The sequence below is a fragment of the Pipistrellus hanaki genome, assembly GCF_964339955.1.
Source record: "Pipistrellus hanaki genome assembly, chromosome: 1".
NCBI classification, from domain to species: domain Eukaryota; kingdom Metazoa; phylum Chordata; class Mammalia; order Chiroptera; family Vespertilionidae; genus Pipistrellus; species Pipistrellus hanaki.
The window spans coordinates 84,099,975-84,122,828 of NC_140503.1; the positions used below are offsets into that span (position 1 = coordinate 84,099,975).

The 22,854-nt window shown below is 42.0% G+C and overlaps 1 long non-coding RNA gene across 2 annotated transcripts in view; it reads right to left on the reverse strand.

Moving 5' to 3' along the window:
• The window catches only part of LOC311614533, a 28,947-nt gene that overhangs the window by 3,351 nt on the left and 2,742 nt on the right, over positions 1-22,854 (reverse strand). Inside the window, exons 2-4 of one of the 2 annotated variants that reach the window (XR_014793686.1) lie at positions 10,067-10,278; positions 3,201-3,485; positions 888-998 (exon numbers count right to left, since the gene is read on the reverse strand). This is a non-coding gene — a long non-coding RNA (uncharacterized lncRNA). Of the gene's footprint in view, positions 1-887; positions 1,680-3,200; positions 3,486-10,066; positions 10,279-22,854 lie in introns of those variants that run through there. The other variant, XR_014793687.1, reaches the window with a different exon arrangement.

Genomic DNA, 22,854 nt, shown 5'->3' on the forward strand with positions numbered 1-22,854 from the left:
TTCTCTAAATTGTATTGCAATAAATGGCAAGCCAGCTAATGTCCCATAAACCACTCATGTTTAAAAAAAATTACTTGAAAATATACAATCTGCATAAAATGCTCCACTAGGAGGAAGCAGGCCTCAGGGGCCGAGGGTGAGGCAGCAGCCAGTGGAGCCAGGTTGACATTTTGGATTTGGGAGTTTCAAACCCGTGAGGCATCTTGTCTCAGAGATGAAGCACATAACACCAGGGCCTGTGTCTGCCAACATCTGTCTCATGGAATGTTTAGGATATATCTATAGTCAAAATTACTCATGATTTGGAATTAAATTTAATGAGGCATCATATATTTAACCTGGCAACCCGACCCTAGAGGCCACTCCACACAGCGGCCAGGGCCCGGCACAGAGAATGCTGGTTTGGGGACATTCCTGAGGAGCCGGGAGCCAGAACTGAGCTGGGATGAGCAGGTCTGAATTCAGTCCTGGGTGGTACACGTACATGTGTTTCATGAGTCCCATCATCCACGTGGGCCTTTTGTCTTTGATTGAAAGTCTTTATGAACTGCACCTGAATACCACAGCGTTAATCACAAGCCTCCTGAAGTATTTTCATATTGTGTGTAACAGATGCCCATACACTGAGGATTTAAAGTAAGAACTACTCACCACAATATTTAGTTAAAATTACAAAGGGAGCACAAATTAAGCCATCATTTTGTTAAGGGGTATATTATAAGTTTTATTTAATTTCCCCATGTTCTCCTATATGTGTTTGTATAACTGTTGTGTCAAGGCTTGCACTGATCAAGTATTTCAATTAGCTACTAAAAGAAATACATTTAAGGAGTAACACAACTGATGTGCATTTGGGCTCGATACCCATAATCAGAGTTGTTTCTCACCTGAGTCCCTCTTGCTGATGTTGTGTAACAAGTGGCCCCGGTTGCTAGCCATAGCCCGCTGAGCATGTTCACATCTGTGTGGTGATCGCATAAAATAATGACTCACCAGCACTTCAAAAAAGAAACCGATGGTAGGTTGAGGGTAGATATGGTGCGTGGTCACTTCATCATATCTGGAAGTCTTGTTCCTAAATCACCAGAGTTTTTCAGTTGCTTTTCCCCAAAACTGACTTGAGAGACTCAATGATAAGAGGGAGGAGAGCAATTAAGGAAACGCGTGAAGCGAAGGTACCGCGTCACCTGCCTTTGTATTCACCCACCTCTGTTTCCACGCCCTTGCCAATAGCTTCCTGGCTAAGAAGGGCTTCATTTGGCATAACCTTATGCACAGAACTGGCTGAAATGAGCTGAGAAGGCAGGGACAGCACAGTAACGAGGAGATTCAGAGCAGAAATGGGCAGAGAAGTAAAATCGCCGTCTCCACCAGCGGCCTCCCCGGTCCCTGTGCGGTTTGTTTGATGATCGAATCGCTCTTCAACCATCTCCTGACACTGTCCTTTACGATCATCCAATCATCATCAACATTTTTTTCCCACAAGTTATTTATTTTCTACCGCTTTCATAATCTCAGCTCATGGAAGTAACCAGAGAATTCTCACAATCTAATTCTGTCCCGCTATCTATCGTTCCTCAAACCGCCGTCATGTGGTGCTCTGGGAAATCCATGGAGCGGCGTCCTTGTCTGAGAAAAGCAGCATCTCTGTGGCAAGGCAGCTAATCGTTTTATCTGTTATTCGGTGAAGCCCCGCCCAAGACAGAGGCTAAACGTAAATGCACATCTGGAGAGTCTGTGTGAATGGCTCCTGATTCTGCTCTGCGGCCCCATTCTTATCAGGAAGGCTGCTAGCAGGGAGCCATGTGAGAACTCAGACTGGGTCCGAAACTGATGGCAACGGTACTGCCCAGCTCTTCCCTCCCCAGCCGTGCTGCCCCCTCCCCAGCCGTGCTGCCCCCTCCGCAGCCGTGCTGCCCCCTCCCCAGCCGTGCTGCTGTCCTAGCACACAGCCATAGAGGATTTAATTATCTCTCCATCAGGTCATCCCAGCCATCACTGGACTATGTTTGGTCAATTTTAAAGAGATGGAATAGCAAGCAAATATGTCACACACGGAACTGATCTCAAAAACCATCAGTGAAAGGTATATTGGTAAACCTCTTTTGTTGAGGCAACGATGTGGCAGTAATATTCAAAAATTGTCAATGTGTTCTTATATATTGATTTCACTTCAGGCAATTAATTCTACAAATCCACTTATAAAAGTACACTAAAACATGTATATGTTTGCCAAAATATTATTTGAAAAAGCAAAAAAGACTAAAAAATAGCCTAAATATCTACCCATCAATATGGGAATGGTTATATTCATAATAGCATGTTATTTAATATCCTGTGCAGTTTCTGTAAGAATGTGTAAGGCATGGAACAGTCGCCAAAGCACATTGCTGAGTAAAAGCAAGTTCAGAGTAGTAGATATATTGTCTGATTTCATTTGTGATTTAAAAGAAGATAAGTCTGACGAGGCCAGGGGTCTGATTGGTTGTCGTGTTGCCCCGTACACCAAAAGGTTGTGGGTTCTCTCCCCAGTCCAGACACGTGCAGGAAGCCATCAATCAATGTTCCTCACAGTGATGTTTTTCTCTCTTTCTCTCTCCCTGCCTTTCTCTCTAAAATCAATGGGGGGTGGTGGGGGGGAATAAATAAATAAATAAAATAAAATCAATGAAAACATATCTTTGGGAGAGGATCATAAAAAAGAAGGTATGCTTACATATGAATTTTCAAGATGTCTGTTAAAATATATGAGAAAGTATGATTAATGATACCACTGGGAAATGTGATTGAGGGAGCTAGGGGGAGGGAAAGAAAGAACTTTAAAATTTTTAAATTTTGTTTGTATTGTTTTTATAACTAAAACATTCACTTACAGCCGGTCTATTATTTCTTAGGTTTCTGTGGTGTACAGATTGTATAGCGTCTAGTGATCATTTTTGACTCAGAATAACCATCATTTAAGAAATCATCCAAAAGAATTCTTTATGGCTAAGTAAAGAGCTATGGTCAACCTTAATTGAGGTTCGCAGAACCAACTTCAACTTTGTGGACATAACCTGAACATCTAGCTCTTACGGAAAGCTGAGTCAAACTTGCTGTGATTACAAAAATTACTGTGTTGAGCCTCCAGACTGTTGATGATGTTGTCAATAATCCTAATATCACTTTTGACTGCCCACAAATTTCCCCTTGACACTTACCTGCACAGATCCTTTAAGGAATGCATTTTAGTTTGTATCTTGTGTTTCTGGCAAAATTTCCCATGTAATATACTTAAAAATCATAAAAAACTTTTATCATGTTTTACAAGTCCAGGAGTAAGTGAAGAAGAAAAGATGCCCCCATATTATGCCAAGTGTCCTGTCAACAAGGAAGAGAATGCTCAGGACAGACTCACACAAAGTGGTCAATCTGATATCAGGTTTTTAAATCCTGATCGTCGGAGCCATTCAGTTAGTCTCTGGGCCTGATCCTGAAGAAGAGACCTGAGACAAGAAGCGAGAAGAAGAGAAAACACCACGGTGAGAATAACACAGTTGGCAGATACAATTTTAATAGACTGAAATGTAGGCTTATTTGAAAGAAGCATGAACATAGCAAAATTCCATTTGGAATATCAATTTCTAGGTCACCTACCTTTTTGAGACTTCCACTTGAGCCCAGCCAGTGTGGCTCAGCGGTTGAGCATCGACCCAGGACCCCAGAGGTTGCAGGCTTGATTCCTGGTCAGGGGACATGCCCAGGTTGTGGGCATGCAGGAGGCAACAGATTGATGATGTACTCTCTCATGGATGTTTCTATTTCTCTCCCTCTCTCTTCCTTTCTCTCCAAAAATCAATAAAAACATATATATTTTTTAAAAACTTCCAGTTGCTAAGATGATTATGTCTTTGGTTACTAATCTAACAAAGTTTTCAAGTATCAAAAAAGTTTTTTTATTATTTATTTATTTATTTTTATTTATTTATTTATTTATTTATTTTTAGCAATTTTCCTTTCTGCGGTGCACACACACACACGCACACACAAAGTTGAGAAGTGAACAACATTAATTTAAATGTCATGCATGATTGCTTATGTTTTTGTAATAGTATTTTTTGTTTGCAAATGTAAGGAAACCTACATTTCCTTCGTGGTAAGATGGTAGAAGCTATAGACAGACATACCAAGCGAATAGATAATTTATCTTGTTGTGATTATAACCAGGTATGGTTTATGGAAGTAATCCAAGCCTGAAATTCATAAACAATCTTAAGAGATCTTAAAAACTAAAGCATACTTCTGAGGTTAGCCCCAAAACCTTTAAGAACTTCCACTTGAAAGCAAATGCAGAATAACCATTGAAATAAGAATAAAAAGGGTTAACAGGTTAGCAAATGAGGAAGAAATAAGAAAAATTTAGAGGAAAATAAAGCAATAATATAGCAATAATTATACCTTTGTTTGACTAATTTCCTTATTACCAAGAAATTCATTTTCAGTTTTTAAAATGAATGTAACTTTCTAAGGAAATGTTGCTTCCACAAAGTGAATATGTTCTAAGCATGATTGGTCATTTAATTTCAAATATATATGTTGGTGTAACTTGGGGTTTCAAGGCACAAGCCTCCAATATTTAAATCCAGGTGTACAGAAATAAATTATCTTGACAACTAACATGAAGCCCAAATACACACGGCCCCATTATTGGAGTGATATGGATGAGAGCATTTTTTTTTTAACTCAGTTCTACAGACAACTTGCATATAAATACCCAACCAAAGTCCACAGGATTTGGATACCTCTCCAAATTCATAGAATATTTTCTCCTTTGAACCACTAATCAACTTTATTATGTGTAGTTTCTACAATTCAGGTCTATTTGCTCCAATGCCTCAGGCTCGTAGTACCCTCTCATCAGAATACTGGTTAGATTCCCTAGTGTGAATCACTTACCCAGTTGCTTGCCTGATTATTCACATGTTTTTGAGATTTGTGAAATGTGGCAGATAAACAGGTTAATGCTGTGTGCAGCTTGGAGGGCAGCCAATGTCTGTCTGCCCGTACAGTGTATTTACTCTCCTTCCTCAAATCCTTCTCCCATACGGAGAAGCTGTGTTTTAAGACTAAAATCAGTGTAGAACGCAATCCAGTAATGTCACTGCAGGTGCTCATCTGCTCATTTGTGGTGATTCGTACAGTGAAGAAAGTGAATCCATGATTGACCCAATGGATGAAGGAACATCATGGCGAACATTTGGAGAATGCAGGCAAAGGAACGTCCTCATCTTGAGGGGTGCTCTGATTTTAGAAAGGAGAACCTCCCACGAGGAATCCGGAATGGTGTGGGAGTGCTCTGTCTGTACCCGCAGTAAGCCGTGGCAGGTTCCCTCTCTCCCTGTTTTTTTGCTTTTGTGTTGTACTTCTAAAATAAATATCAATAAATCATTGCGGTTAGATACTCTAATACAGACAGAAATGTACTTGACTCCCTACAGTCATTACAATTGGAGGGGACTCTGATTAGGATGCTTTACTTAATTAAGTGATATCGTCTAAAGAGAGTTCTTCCCTCCATTTTCTGTTTAACAGTCTTATAAAACACCAACAGAGGAAATTCATTCTGTTGTTTGCTTTCCTTATTGTAAACGGTTTCTCCTCATTCATAGTTTACAGAAGACGTGTTAATGAAATGGCTAATAAGCCAAAGACTGCGTCTCAGCTACAACAGAGCCTTGTTCAAATCAGCCCAAGCTCTACCAGACTTAACATTTTTCTCCCTCCATCTCAGAAATGTGTTTTAAAATGTATTTTTACACATCTGTAACCTAAAATTAAAATGATTCAAAAGAATTTTTTTTCCTCTGAGAAATTATGCTTCATCTGGCTTGTGTATGATTCAGCAAAGACCTTAAAAATCTGTTTCTTTGAAAAAAATAGAAAAAAAATGGGCAAAGAATAAGCAATCCTTATGCATAAGATGTTATTTGTGAGGCACTTTAATTTTACTGAAAGAAGTCATTAAATTTGGATTGCCAATACAAATATGATTATATATGTTTTCTAAATAAAATGTTATTATGTTGCAACTGAACTCATCCATTTATTGTTTGTTTACCTAATGCTCAAACACATGTTTTATTCATAGATGTCTGGGAGGGAAAAATTTTTGCTTGATAATCACAGCAAGCATATTTAACAAAAGCGATTCTCCTTTTATTAGTGAACAAGTTTAAGCAGAATTATTTCATTTTTTCCCAATTTAGTTAATTCTGATTTGCAGAATCCTCAGTATACAGCCTTTGTTTCTCCCCCTGCTGCCTTTTATGCCTTTAATGTATGCATGCCTATCCACTGATGGGAAAATATCATTTCCTGCAACTCTTCCTTTTTCCCTTTCGACTGTTCTCCCTGTGATTTCTGGTTTGAGTTAGTTTTCACTAGTTAGTTCATGTACAAGACAGACAAATTAAGGCCGAGTAAATAGTTCACTATCCTTTTGAAAATTTTAACTCTTTTATTAGGATAATTTTGAACTAAGCATGCTAACTCATTCTTTTAAAAATAAATAATATATTATATTATATTATATTATTTATATTATTAAAGAAATTAAAATGAATAGAAAGTAGTCAAGAAAGTGAAGATTTATTATCCATGAAAGTATTTTCATTACCACATAACACATTTTAACAAAATGTTTGCAACTTTAGCAAAATAACAATGACATTAAATTTAGCGGCTTTGTTTCTTAAATAAAAAAATTGAAAAACAGCGTAAGTGTAAATACTCTCTTAAACGAACTCAACCAGTTTACAATAAAATTTTAAAACCTTAACACAATACTCAGCTAATAGAATTTAATGATCTGAAATTTTTAAATACATATGATTCAAAATATATAAATGAATATTAATGAATCACATGCATGGGGATTTTAACTAATTGCCTAACTATTAAAAGAACACTTTATAAGATTGATAAGAATTTCTATTGTTTTCATTCCTGATCTGTATAGCTTGGTAATTTTTCAACAAAATAATAATTTTCGTAGGATTAATGCCAAATGAGTTCATTAATATTGTATGATACTAAGGTATATGTTTTTGTTTTTAACTACATACGTAGCACTAATTTTGCATAAAACCACTACCTTTAAACATTCCAAAACATAAGTTTTCTTAACTCCCAAGTTAAATCAGCTCTACCACAGAAAACCATAGATAAGCAGCAATACAATATGCCTCCTAGACATATTAAGCAAAGTGAATTACAGAAGTTGCTTGTAATTGCTTTTATTTTTTTTAAGATGCCATTACTAAAGACTAGCTTAATATTGATTATAACATTCATTAAATATTAGTTATCTTATAATTTTGTAATTTAGATAGCTTTTAGAACCAAAAGCTTAGTTCACCTACTTTCTAATAAACAAACGTCTTTATAGATTTTCTTTAAGCTCCTCATTTTAAAAGGTGCCTTTGTTCTGAAACTAAACATATGGCATTCCTGTCCTCTAAAAATTTTTTTTAAAGAATTGAATAACAGCCAGTAAATTCTGTTATTTTATTCCATTCTCCTATAATTGTTTACTTCTCTAAAACTAATGTAAGTTTTACAAATAAAGAGCATGCTTTTTTTCATAGGATTTTAAGATAAATGAGAATTGTGTCTAATGAAGTTCCACTGAAGTTAGAGTAGCTGCCGAACCATTATCTGGCAGAAGAATGTGCGTCCCATTTCGCCCGAACCAATTATTTTTTATCAAATGACTTCTCTGCCTAAATTGTTTGCTTTAAGAAATAATGACGTTAGAGATAAGCACAGTTATTTTAATGTGCGTTTTAACAGCATTATTGTTCCAACTCCTATAAATCAAACTAAATGCAACAGAGCCAATTTCGGATTGTTATTTATTGAAACTGCTTCTTATTGGAGCAGTGAGCGTTTGCAGCTAGTATTCAAAGCCAGGCTTAAAAATATATCAGATTTAAAATTTTTAAACACAAGTATGCCAATGTATTTAATAGCTCTTTAGTCAGAAAATATATTTATATCCTAACATAGTCTTTTCCTGTATTGTAAGGTGAGCATTCTATAGTATTTGTCGTCAAAGCTACTTGTCTCTGAAAAGCAATGGAAAGAATAAATTTCCTAGAGAACCTAGCTAAGAGACACCTCCTGCAATGAGGTAGGACAAATCGGTGCAGAAAAGAATACAAAGAAAAAAGTTCAGTTCTGTAGAGAAGTGGTTCTTTGAAACTATTTTTCTGCTTCCTATGGAAATATATAATGAGCACCCAAGAAGGAAAACATTTAGCAAAAAACTTTTCCAGAGCAGGGAGAGAAAAGTACCTTGTGTGATGTGAAGGGACAGGACATACAGACCCAAACAAACAAATAATAAACAAAACAGTCACAAGCGAACTCTGTTTGTTTTCCCCTAAAGCATGTTTTCTTCGGCAAGAGATGCCTGGAGTCTGAAGAGGAAATTACTCCCATCAGCGAGGTGTATTTTATAAATACAGAAGAGTAGATCATCAACTCATTTGAAAGACAATTCTCTTATTAATAGCACCAGTTTCATAGCTATTTTTGCCTCTAAAAGGGGCACCTGCTAGACATTCACAAATTAGCTCTTATGAGGGAGATAAAACTACCATCAAGATGTGTATATTTCTAATTCAAGTTAAACATTTTTAACAAACCATCTTACAAATCTGTTTTGAAGCACCTCAGAGGCCCAGAGGGAGCTCTACCTTTAATATGAGAGGACAACCTAACAAAGAACCTCACACGCACACACACACACACACACACACACACACACACACACACAGAGATCGGGAGAAGGAGAAACAAATGTTATTCACAATGAACTTCATGAAGATTTGACAAAAGCGACATTTTTGCCCTAGTAAAACAATTCTTGGTGTAGAATAAATAAAACTAAAGTAGAACTTTTGAGCAGAACCAAGTATTGAATAAATTCTAGAACTATAATAGTGTTAAGTATTGCATATTCTCTTAAGAGATATGATATAGATGTTAATGCGGTTAACTTAGGTCAATATTCTGTTAATATGAAAATAGCTAAAATGCGGTACTTTGTTATTTTGTAAAATATTAATTAATCACTCACAATAAACGGCTCCACAGTATAAAAAGTATCCCAGTTATTGCACAAGTACAATTGCTATACATAAATCATATAATAATTAAAATACATGCACTACATTTTATTTTAAAAAATAGATGTTTTTCCTCAAATATATATAAAATTAAAACAAAAAACATAATGAAGATTATCCCCCCAAAACACAGATAGAACAACATTTGGGGATTTTCATGAGCTTATTTTCATAACAATGAACTAAAAATAATTCTTGGAAAAAACAATTGAGATGCATCATATATTTTAGTAATTCATATAGTTATTTCTGCTCCCTTTGCACCGACTGTGGGAAGTGTGTATTATGAGGATCAGATGGTGTGCTGATGTGAGAAATGTTGCAAAGCATCCTGTTGATTGGTTCTAATTAACTGGGATGCTCTTGTGTTCTCAGTTTTAGCCGGCACACACTACACAATGCCTTTTATTTGGCTTTGAATGGATTTTTACTTAAAAACAGCTAATTTCAATATCCACAGCATTTTTGGCTTTCTTATCTCTTAACATTTTTCCTGCAATATTTTCTTTTCAATTTTAAACGATAAATTTGAAAATATTTCTAAAGCATAAAGTATAATCAGTTAAATTAACCACACTCGTGTGGTCTTTCACATGTATTTTGCATGTTCTATAGTACGTGATTACATTCTCAAACCACATTTAAATTCCTCTTTAAAAGTTGTACATCTGAGTAATGGTTTAAGCAGAAAATTCTGAAAAGCAATTTAGAGCTTGCAGCTAATTTTCTTCTTTCTTTCTTTCTTTCTTTTTCTTTTCTTTTCTTTTTTTTTTTTTTTTTCTTTTTTCTTTTGTAAGCAGACTATTAACCAGAACAGAGCTAAAACAAGGGACTATGAGCAAGGGACAGGAAAGATTTCAGAATTAAAAGAATTAAGTAAAATTCTTTGCACTCACCTTTCTCTGATGATTTAAGTCAAGCAGCCCTGACAGAGAAAATTCATGAATTTTTATCAACTTCACACATGTCATACATTTAAAAACATTTTGATTTGCCGTGGGTCCCCTGCATGTCTCTGAAGCACAGTGACAGTGCTGTGCTGCTCTGTAGGTACAAACCCTTTGAACTCCCAGAGCTCTAGAAGACATATTACTAATGTAAACAGGCCCTTAAGTGGGGAAAAAAAGAAAAAGAGCATTAAATAACAGGAAGTTTCCCAGGAAATGCAGAATTTAAAATAAGGAGCCCGTTATTATAAGCTGTACACTTTCTATAATTTTAAGAACCACAATTTTATCCATATACCAGCTTTCTGAAAATATACAATTATCTGCCCTGAGAAGCAATTATTTTGGAAAAGAAAATCCATAACCTAAAAACCAGAGCTAACGTCTTAATTTAGGTAGTAGACATTGAAAGTGATTAAATCGTTTTCTTTTTGTTCACATGAGGATAAGTGTGACCCATGTCCACAGCTTCAAGATGGCTACCAACACCCTACTGTCTCCGGGAGGAAGGCAAAGTGTATTTAGTATAGTGCAATAAAAAATGGAACTTAAAAAAAATGGAATTTTTGCCCTAAATAACATTCTGGTATTATCTTTCAAATATTTCTGTCCCTCTTAAAATTGTGGAAGATCATGAAGATGCGGTAAGAGATAAATATTAGGAGTGATTGATAAGTGCAAGCAAAGTCACAAATCACAGCATGACATAAAGTGGCATTATAAATAATTTGCATTGTGCCCTCACTTCATAATTGAGAACATGGAGCCCCAAAGAGGTGAAGTGACTTCCCCAAGGCCCTACAGAGACTAAGATGTAAAGCTGAACTAGAGGCAAGTCTCTTGACTCCTAGTAGCACTCTTTCTACATCACTACACAGCCTTTCAATGCAGGAACAGAAATGTCAGCTCAGGTAGATGTCAACCATATAGTTAAGTAAAACAATGAGCAATGCACCCTTGACCTAGAAGATATGTACAAGGCATACAAAAATTTATCAGTGGTCTTTACCCGATGTGAACAATGATTTTCCTTAAAGAGATTCCTCTGCGAGAAATATCCTTAAGCACTCATTCTTGTCAAGTTTGAGGATTTGTTTCTATTTAGTGAGATAGCACTTTTCCTCCATGCCAGCAGGTAAAAACGACTACTATATCATCTCACTGTCCCTAATTTATCCCTACTTCCAATCCATTCTCCAGTCTGCTGGCTGAATGGCCTTTCTAAAATGCACATCTAATTGTGTTTAAATGTCTTCAATGGCTTTCTAACTGCTATGAGATGAAACCGTACTTCTCAGTCTGATAAACATTTCGCTCATATTACTCCTTCAGTTTTACTTCTAACACTCTCCTCACACTTTCCGTTCCAGCAATATGAAGTAGGCATGAGTCCCTGCGCATGACATGCTTTTCCTTGTCTGTGGGCCTTTGCACGTGCTCTTTCCTCCTCCCGGAATGCCTGAGAACGCATTGCTTCTCCTTCCAGGGTGAGCTCAAGCACTGCCTTTTTCTCTTCCTGCCAAATAGAGATGTTTTCTTCCCTGGGGTCCCGCTGCGTTTGCACAGACCTCGCCTTACTTTACTTGTTGCATTGAACTGTGTTGTCTATGTACAGGCCTGTCTCCTCAAATGCGTTGTCTTTGAGGTCAGAGATGTATCTTTTTCTCTATGCCTGCTGTCTTGCCTGATGTAAGCACTCAGTGAGTATTTACTGGCTGAATAAGTAAATTAATAAAGAGACTACCATATTCTTTTCCTATCGCAATCTTTACACCTCAGGGCGATATCCCTAGTTCTTTTGCGTAATGTCTAAACTGAATATATATTGACAACAGGGTTATTGGTATCAACTTCTGTTTTTGGTTTCTAGCAACTATTTTCTCTAAATGCAATTTTATAATCACTTTCTCACTATAATGGTTTGATTGTGGCATGAAGTTGGTGATGAAATACTAACTCCTACCTACCTGTGAGTGAATAGGAGAATTTGGGCGGAATAGATAATGAGTCATCATTGTTCAGACATTGGTGAAGAACATTCCTTTCAGAGCTCTCTCTTATTGGGAACACAAGTTGAAGGATATCTGTAACCCTCTAAGAGTATAAATGCATATTTTGATGTAAACAGAAAGTGGTATCAGTACCATCATGCCAAGTGAGTGCTTTAAACAAAGATTTTTAGTCTTACATAAATGGAATTTAGATTTAAGATTTAATTTACTGGAGTTCTATTGCTGTTTCACACCTCGTCATCCCCATCTTGCTGAGTAAATGCTGCCTGGATGCAAATGTCTTTTAGAGAGCCTCCTAGGCCAAAACCAGGGATATCCTTGATGCATGAACATACATTGTCCACTTGAAATAATACCCTCATATTGACAAAAGGCTTCACATCAAAATATAAAAGAATTTGCAGTATAGTGTTCCTTTAACATGTACATAATCTTGAGCTAGTTCCCAGATCAATAAAGAGAGGTCCCCATAGCTGTTTGGAATGGGAATACAAATAAGTGATATGATAATTAAGAAATAATAACACAAGAACAAACTGTTTTGCACACTCACAACTGTAAACCTACTTTTACCCTCCCTTGTTTAAGGCACAAAGCATCTCACTTCTGAAGTTACGTGCAATCTTTTGATTCCTTCCTGACTCCTATCCACTGGTTCCACTGTGCTCCCATGCTGCAGCTCCTACTCAAGTGTGAAGGGTGTCCACTAAGGGATAGACATTGGGAACACGGTAATAGCAGCCATTGCTTTTGTGTAACGAATGAGTTCCTTTTGGCCATCGGACTACCTTTCATAGAGCAGCCCTATGTGGTATTATCACTAACAATCAACACTAGTTTTTAAATGCTTTTATGTATATAATACCACACTGGCCAGTTCCCACTCTCACGCCCAAAAGAATGATAGGATTTGTGACTTTCTTGTCCCCTAACCACTTCAGAAGTATAGAATTTTAAAGGTCTTGAATAGTGGGTGTGCCCTATAAAGTTTATGTCTGGAATAAAAAAAGAAATCAACTCCAAGGATTTTTCAAGTCATTATTTTTTAGGGCTCATTTTGTGTTTTATCTAAGCTTTGGGAAGGTTGTTCGTTTTAAACATTACAGCATTTCCTCAGTTTTCATCTGAATAGGCAGGGGGATGTAAGAGATTCTCTCTTGCTGATTACATAGAATGGGCTCTCTTTTCTGTCAGTTTGAGTCAACCCATCGAGAATTTTTAACAATTTTTTGTTCACATTAAAAAATAAAAAAATATTAACCATACTTCTATATCTTTACATTGTTGCATATCAGAAAAAATTACAAGGGAAATAGTGAAAGTGTTTTGTAAATTCATTCGTTCAGCAAACTTATTGAACAACTTTTATGTGCCAGACACCATACTGGTATTGAATAATAACAGATACACAAACTGGGTGGGGGAGGGAGGGGAAAATATGGTTGTCTACAGCTCTAATTTAAGAATGTGAAATGTACAGGGCATACATACAACATCCTGTATGATTTGGCCCCTGCCTTTTTTATTTTGTGATTACCCACTCTTCTTTTTTAAAAAATAAATCTTTATTGTTCAGATTAAAAAAACAAAAAAAAAGTGAAATGTGACCACTATCAAATCACATTGGCTTAGAATTTCCGTCTGCCTATTTGATGTCTGTTTTCTTGAAAAAAACAAACAAACAAACAAACAAACAAACAAACAACAAGACACACACACAAAAAAAAAACTTCTCTGAAAGGCAATGTTAGTCAATATGTAAAATGTTCAAACTTTATAACTTAAAAAGCAAGAAAAAATATATATATATGTTTCCAATTTGGGTGGGGTAATTTGAAAGTTCTTTATGAACTTACAAAAAGACATAAGCTTCAGTTTCTCAGTTTCTTGAGCAACTGAAATGAATCCATTACACTAAAATTGCTCTTAGAAGTAAGAATAAGTAATGATTTGCATTATAAGCTAATAAAATAAGGGGTTAGGCATATCTCTACAATAACATTTTTTTAACTCACTTTTATAGAGATTCTCTCCCATTTCTACTTAAATGAACTTGGAAGATTGTTCACCATTCAGTATTGTTTAGATTATAAGGCACAAATCTGTCATCTGGTTTTTAAATATTTTTCCCCTTTGGTAATGTAGATGAGTAATAAAATCTCCATTCTTTAAGACTATGCTAATGTAATGATGATATCATTTTGGGAAAAATTAGGGTTTTTTTTTTTTTTACATCTCATATCTAGAAACCTCCTGACATATCAGAAAATATAATATTCTTCTGAAAATACACTTTGTTAGTCTTCCTGAACACTCATACTTCAGTGAATTGTACTTTTCTGTTCAAAAAGATGTGCAAAGCCTTTCCCACAAGCAAATCCCCTGGAGAAGACTTTATTTGAAGTCAGCCTAGGTTTCACAGTAACGACTAGTAAATGGTGTGGCTTTATCATCAATAATGATAGTTCATTCGAGATCCCAAAGCCACTTCCAGTGTCAGAGTGGGAGGAAATGGCCTATCCTGCCAACAAAGAGAACCCAGGACGTCTGGTTTCACACTGATGAGTATTTCATGTTATCCTCCTAGGCTTTTACATCCTCAGGGAAGGAACACTGAATTTAGACAGAGATGTATTTTTGCTTTTACAATGTCCCCGGATGGCAGATACCTGCATGTTTCAATTTGAGGTAGGAAAAAACTATTTTTACACAATTTCACATTCCTTTGAAAGTTGAGCGCCTAAATCTTAGCAAGTGAGCAATAAGTTCTCTACTAGAGCAATTGTGAAGGGCCAGAAGTTGGTTCCAGTGATAAGAAGTCACTGGATAACCCTCCAGATTTCATCAAAAGCTCTGGATTTTTTTTTTTCTTTGCTACTTTCTGATAAGGGACACCTTTCCTGATTTTTGCTCCCTGTTAGTAATGAGAATCCTATGGCTATTTGTGACAGTTTTCAAAACTAGAATTATCAAGTAACACACTCACAAGTTACTTTCCAAGGAAACTGCTGTCCACTCCCACACGGAAGTCACTTCTTATCACTCCCCTCCCTGCCCTCCCCAGGAATGAATTATCTCCCAATGATTTGTCATATATATATATATATATATATATATATATATATATATATATATATATATATATATGACAAATCATTGGGAGAGTTTGAACATTTTACATCTTGACTATATATATATATATATATATATATATATATATATATATATATATATATAGTGGAGAATTTAGAAACGGGCTGATTGATAGACCCGCCTGTTGCCACTAAGTTTCCTGATACCTCTGGATGCTACTGCGGGGTTATATGATTGATTCGCTCCTCTCCTTGTCTCCTGGCAGCTAAATGGGAATATTGGAGAGCTGCCAGGAGGAGGTAGCCAACCTGCTTGCCCCTGATTGTGCCTGCCAGCTTTTTAATAACAGGAGTAGGGTCAAGTAAGTGAAATCACAAACCGAGGAGAGCATTCTGAGGATGCAAAGGCAGTTAATGTCCTTCCAAGCCTCAGATGGCTGGCAACCCTTGGCAGAGTAATCTCTGCTTTGTGGCACCTGACCCTTCCTCGGTGACTGTTATCTGTGTATTCACTAGAAACATATTTACAGAATCTCTCCATTAGCAAAGATGCCTTGTGTGTGATTACCCAATTGTCATGGTCACACCGAGGTTCTGATACAGTCCCCATTCACGAATGAAAAAACTGCACTAAACAGGACTGACTTCAAGCAGGGATCGTCAATCAAATAGATCGAGACTTCTCCTGGCAGATCTCAGAGATTGCCACAGTCTTGCTCCCCCTTCTTCCCTAACTCCTAGACCCTCTCCCCTGCCCCAGTCTTAAGAATTCTTAATAAAGTTAAGAATTATTAGCTTTAAGAATTATCCAGAAAGGAGTTTCTTTAAAATAGACTCCATCTCAGAAAATAGAGGAGAGCACCACTTCCTTAACACTACTTAGCACCCTTCCCATTTATACAGTGTTTAGTGTCAGCAAAGTACTCTCCCGCATTTAAAATGTTTTCGTTGCAAAGGCAGACAGAGGTAGATTGTGGGCCGGCTTTCCTTCATTCTTATGGAATAAATTCTTTTAAAACTTATTTTTTCTTCTGTGACAAGTGATAATGAGAGTACTTGCCATTCAAAGGTGTATTGGAAAGTTTAAAAAGTGGTGCCTCATCTTCCCACCTCAAACAAATGGCACCGAGACCCTCCTCACCAGAAAACTCCTCTTGTTTTCATCCTATGTTGGCTCTCACTTTGCGAAGCCGTAATTTCGGGAACCGAATTAAACTCAGTAGGGGCAAATAAGTGGTTATGAATCAAGTGGAGGGAAGGAAAAAACAACAACTGTAACCCAGAGCCTTTGTCTGTGTCTCCCAGAGGAGATGTCTGAGGTGAGAGCATAAAGCGGACAGAGCCGCACCACATAAGAAGGCGATAACGTCCCCGGGATCAAGAAACACAACTAAGGTGACAGCAGCCGCCGGCGACCCTCGGGGACGGCGCGGGGGGGAAAGCCCTGGCCCCGCTGAGACCCAGAGGCCGAGGCGGCTGCCTCCGCAGCCCCGGGGGCACTCCCGGACAGAGGTCGGAGCCGCCGGGGCTGCCGGACCGCGGGGCCAGCGTTCCTCCCAGCGGCACCGCACAGAGGAGGACCCGGCGGGGGAGCCCCTCTCGGTGCCGCCGCGGGCCCAGGCCCGAAGCTCACCCCGTCGGGGCCTCGCTGGGCGCCTCCAGGCGGCTCGGACCCCGCGCCCCGGTCCCGCTGCCCCCGCCGCCTCCGTGGCCACCGCGCCCTCAGCCGCTCCGGCTCCGGCTCCCCCGCAGGCGCCGGCCCGCCGCCCCCGGGGCCCACGCGGGGCCAGCCCGCTGAGGGGACGGAGCGCTCCGGAGCGGCACCAAGGTGCCCTGTCTGGGATTTGGGGGCGCAGAGGGCTCGGGGCGCCCCCGCAGTTGAGCTGAATCCATCTCCCTGCGGAGACGCTGGGGCTTCAGCGTGGCCGGGGCGGTCGGGAGGACTGGGAGGAAACGAACGGAAAAAATAAAAAATAAAAATCTCATCACCACCAAAACCGTTCCTAAGAAGTCCTGACGTTTTTACTTCTGGAGATGTTACTTTAGACGCTGGAGAAAGAAAAAAAAAATATTCCCCTGCTTTTAATTGAAGTAAACAAAGTGCAACAAATCCTAACTCAAATATGATTGCCGTGAGATTAGGGTCTAATTGCTGAGGGTTCAGGTGGGATCCGCGCGCTAAGTCCTGCCGGGCCGATCTGAATCTCACAATCGCTCTGTCAAAAGCGGGGCGACGAGAGCCCACACGCTTCCTAACAAGTCATTTCTAACAGTTACAAGCTCCGCACAAAGACCACACAGGGCGTCTAAGAGATGCAAATCTAATCCCTGGTCACTCCGCGGGCCTTGCACAAAGATGTGCTAAACCCTCACAGAAAAGAAATCGGTTCTCTGTCACCGGCCCCGGCGCAATCCATTAGGGAGAGCGCGGCCGGGCCGCGGCGGCAGCGGCGGCCGAAGAGGTTAAGGACAAGTGCAAATAAGAGGGACCCAGTTTTGTTTTCCGTGTGAAATACCGGGAGAGAACAACCCCGAGTGAGTGGCAGGGCGCGATGCGTGGCTTCGCATTCATTTGAATGCTGGGAAGGAAAAATAACACACACACACACACACACACACACACTCAGACTTTTAGAGACTCCCTTTCTAGATTTAGGAGAAATGGAACAAATTCCCCAAAAGCTGAAAATGGAACAAATTCCCCAAAAGCCTCGGAAATGATGGGAGAATATTAAAGAAGGAGGGAGGGCCAGCGCCTGGAACCGGAGGCCGGCCGCGCGCCCAGGATCCCCGTCCTTCCCGGGAGGCGGGCGGCCGCGGGCCCCGGACCTCCCCGCCGGCCCGGCCCCGGAGGCCTCTGCACTGTGCCTTCCCGCGGCTCCCCGCCGAAGGAGGCCCCTTCCGCAGCGCCGGCGGGGCATTGAAAGGGTTAATGTGGTGCAGATAAAATATATCCACAGTGCGCTTCGAGACTCTTAGAAAGGGAAGCTCCTCGGGATCCAGCACCCTCGGAGCAGCCCCATCCCGGCTGGGGTCGGAGGAGGAGCGGGGACAGAATTATATTGTTCTCTCCGCGGACCAGACACCCTGCAGCCGCAGAAGCGGGGCTCAGGCGGCGGGCGCCCCGGGAGTCGGGGCCGGGAGGAGGGACAGCGGCCGCCCTTTCGGCACCTGCCTTCCGTCCTGGGAAGTGGCTCCGAACCCGAAGGGGCGGGCGGAGGGGCAGGGTGAGCTCGGAGCTGCCTCTGGCCCCGGCGCCCGGGGCTCCCTCCACGTGGCGCCTCCTCCAGGCCGCGAGTCGGAACGAAAGGGGGCGCTGCACATCCGCCAGGGTCAGGGGAAGACCCAGAGGCTCTCCTTTCTCTAAAGGCTCCTCTTCAACTGCGGAGAGGAGGGGTGAGGCATTTGTGCGAAAGAAAGGATTTTTGTGTTTCCACGGAAGTTTCCAGAAAGCATTATTTCTCCTCCCGGCGGCTTCGCACTCTGCCCTCCAGGTTCCTCCTCCTAATGTGTTGCTCTCCAGCCATCTCGGAGCTGGCCAGGCTGGAGGCGCGGGTAGGAGTCTCGCAGGCTAACCCTGCCCCTGGCCCTCAGCTCCGCGGCCCTTTAACTGCTCTGGCAGAACGTCCCTCTTCTCAAATTCGGACCGCAGGGAAGGAGGGGGTTGCTAGATTTGTCTCCCAACTCGGAGACCAACTACAATCCACGCATCTGCTTCCTCCCCAGCCCCATTCCCTGCCTGACTAGGCCAGGCCCATGCCTCAGGTCGGGGCTACTAGTATATTCACGCCTTCCTGTCTACAGACATTAATTGAATCTCTCTGTGCAGTGGCTTCTCTTTGCTTCTGTCATTTTTCTCGCTAGTCCTCTGATAGGGTGACCTGGGGGGGGGGGAGGGGGGGAGTTCCTCTGGCCTTCTTATCCCGCAACTGGCCTCCCACATGGGTTTTACTGGCTTTCATTCTTTAGGGTTTAGCCCATCTATGTCATCTGCTTTTCCTAGATCTGGCGTTAGGGAAACAATGCGGAATTGCCTGTGAAGTAAGACGGTGCTATGAGGCTGGAATTGGACAAGAACACAAGTGAAACGTGGGCATCAAGATGTAGAAATAGAAAATGAGGGAAATAATGAAAAGTAGGTAATATAGTCAAGTCAGGTTATAAGTACAAGAATATGATGCTCTTACTGGTGACCTTTTAGACCCTAATGAGACACACAGCCCCCTATCTACCACGGGAGCAGGGAGGGTGCTCTGCTTTCTCTCCTGCCTGGGATTGCTCCTGATGAAGCAACAGTGCTGAGCCTCACGCATCCTTGGTTCCTAGGGAGGTCCAGGGGGTGGGAAGGAGTCAGCACAGATGAGCCACCACTCCTAGAATGGCCATGTATGCAGTCATCGCACCGGTATGGGTTGGTCAGGTGGCTGAGACTTCCTGCCTGAGAGCCCGCTCTGGCTCTGGGCTGCTCTGGGACACATTCCTGTGCCCCCTCTGCCTACCCGGCCAAGCCGCGCCCTGTCCTCAGGTGGGTGAGCTAGCTCCCCTTCTAAGGAGCAGGCTGGGTTCTACTGGTCCCAGCCTCATCCTCACTCCCTTCAGTGCTAGCAGTTCTCCCCCCCCCGCCCCCCCCCCCCGCAGAAAACAGGGACTGGAGACTCTCTGTTGTGGGGGGCCTGACCTTTCACCCTTGGTTTAGAATGAATTAGTGCCTCAACCGCTCTTGTTTGTCTAGAGATAGATTCTAGAAAGCGGGGGGGGGGGGGGGGGGGCGGGGGGGGGACATGTTTAAAAGAACGGGGCTTTTATGACAAATTTAGCAGAAAATTGAGCAAGCCAGCAGGGCTTCTGCAGAACCCCCTCCCTGCCACAGGCCCCTCCCGGGGGCAAACATGCTTTGTCAGAATGTCTAAAAACCAGCACAAGAGGTACCAACCTGCAGTTAATAAATGATCCCCTTTCAAAACAAAAATGGAATGGGCATTGAACACACCTATTACTAGTTTGAGTTCCAGGTAACTAGAAAGTTCTTGTTAGAGGTTGGTAGCTTTGCCTTAGGAAAAACTCATCAGAGATTGTTTAAAAAATTCCTTCAAGTTCCGGTTTGGAATACCTTGGGAACCCAGTGAACTACAATAATATCTCTACGTTCTGGGGTAGAAATTCACAGGGAATTTCTGCTCTTTGGCACACCGGGCTTCTGGGTCTCCAGAAGGGGTTGGAGGCCCAGGCGACCGAAGTGGTAGTGGATGTGGAACCGGATGAAGAAACCGCCCTCTGGCCTCCGTAATGGGTGCGGGGGAGGTTTGGGGGGAGCGGGGTGTGGTGGTGCAGATTGAGAGGCTGAGTGCTGGGCCTTGGAGGGAAGGCCAGGGGAAGGGGCGGGGGTGCTTGGACCAGTTCTGGGGGGAGCCCGAGCGCGGTGAGGAGTGCGGAGTCCGCGGTGGAGAGGGCTCGGTCCCAGAAACTGCTTCTCCAGGTCCTGGGAACAAAAACTTTCTACGAAGAAAGACCAGAAAACAGCTGCCGGTTTCCAGCGCCCACGCGCCCGAGACCTCTGACAACCAACTGAAACCCGGGGCCGCCCGGAGCGCCCGGGCTTGGGCGATGCCACCGGGAGGCCGCGGAGCCGCCGGGCTGGGGTCGCAGCTTTGCGCCGGGTCCTGCCACATCCACGCCCCACGCCGGTCTTGGCAGCTCGCAGCTCGCCTTTTAGCCTCGGACAACTTCCTCTGGCGGCCCTTACTTTAGGAAGAAGTCTGAATTTTCTATCAAATCTAGTGCCCGTATACTCTTCTCTAAATGATTCTTAAGCAGCGCCGGGAAGCACAAACGTGGTTTCTCTCTCACCATTTCTGTCGGTCTCCCCCTCCCCCTTCAGCTACCCTCCCCGCCTTCAATCCTCCAGTTGAGATTTTCTAAGCAATTAAGTTATATATTCAACAGGAATATTCGCTTCAAAATACCACTGGGGCTGGAGATTGATGCCTAAGGTCTGAGGCTTGAAGAAATATTTAGAGCTTGCCTGCAGATTCTGTCACCCATCATCTGCTCAGAAAGTGCCCGGTATCTTTCAGCATGTCCGGCTCTTATGATTGCAAATGGCCCTGTTTTCAAATGGAAATAAGACTTGCAAACTGATTATGTGTATTGAATTGGAATCACTCCCCCAGATCCTCTTGTTTAAAATGTATTGAAAAAAGGATGATGGCTGCAGACCTCAGTAACCAGCTCCCTCTCATCTCGGGGAGGTTGATCTATTTTGAAACTTTTTGCTATGTGGGCCTGTTTCAGCTGGATAATTACGTGGCCATTGTATTACCGGCCAGAGGCAAATACGTGGCACACACACTGCCTCCCAGCAGGCCCCCCCTGCCCTCCCCACTAGCATCACGCCAGAAATATCATGCACACCACACATTCTACCACTTCTGCCCCGACACTTTGACCCACAGACCAGCTCTAACCAGCAAGACTCAGCTCTAAGTAAGAAACACCAGCAGAATCCCACACACTTTCCCAGGCACCGCTGTCCCTCCCTCTTCCCCTCTCCTCCCCCCCCCCCCCCCCCAGTCCCCTCTCCTTCCCTCTCTTGTCTCACCAATGGGCAGAACCACAAGCACAAACGCCAAGTTTCCACAGACACCCAGCCAACAAAATCTGTCAGCCATTTTCAACAACTAATTTTGTGTTGCCGTGGCACTGTAGTTGTTGAAAAACAGTTCATACAGGAAGGTTAATGCCAACTGTTAGGGCTGCAATGAAGTTCTTGTATGTTACCATACATCTCAAAGATGTTCTCTTTGCCTCCATCTAGTGCTAGATTGTGGCTGTGGGTGGGTTGACTTTTTGTTAACTATTTTCAAAGGTTTTCCTGTTTCATTTCTGTACGAAGCCCTGGTGGTGTGCAGACAGATGTCTGGGGTGTATCTGCAGTATGAGTTGTGAGTATGATCGATTGCAGCACTTTCAAAACTTACCACACCTAGGCTTCAGCCTCGGCAGACCTGCCAGGGAGCAGCAATCAACTTTCCCGTTAATGTCACAGGTTGCTGGGTGATAATGCTGGGTGATAATGTAGCTAGTTGCTACAACTCCTGGCCTTGGCTAGAGGGGGTGGTGTGCTCTGTGCACGCTTGTGCTGCAAAGGTTGCAATTCTTTCTGAAGCACACTCACTCAGGAGGGAAGGGTGAACCCTCACCCCCAGCTCACTCCTCCTCCCTTAGTTCCTACCCCGCAGACCTCCAGGCATGACGGAGGGGCCTGCTGGGGAGAGAGGTTTAATCCTTCAAGGCTTTAGAGTCTGCTCTGAAAGAGCCTGCCCTCCAAGTCAGTTTAGAAACCTGGTGCTTTGGGTGTGCCTGCAGGGACCCTAACTGGCTGGGTTCACGCCCTACACATGCATAGCCGGATGTGTTAAAACATAGACCTGATCTCCTAAGTTAGAACAGAGCCAGCAGCTAGCTTAGGGGAACCTGCTCTCTCAGTCCTCTTCGTGTCATTACGGTAATTCCCAGGTTTACATCTGAGCGCATGCACTCAGCCCTGTGTGTTCTGGGGAGATCAGGTAAATCAGTGGCACTTGGATCAAATAAACCCTTGTTTTCCCAGAGCTCTGTGCACCTTCGTGCAGCA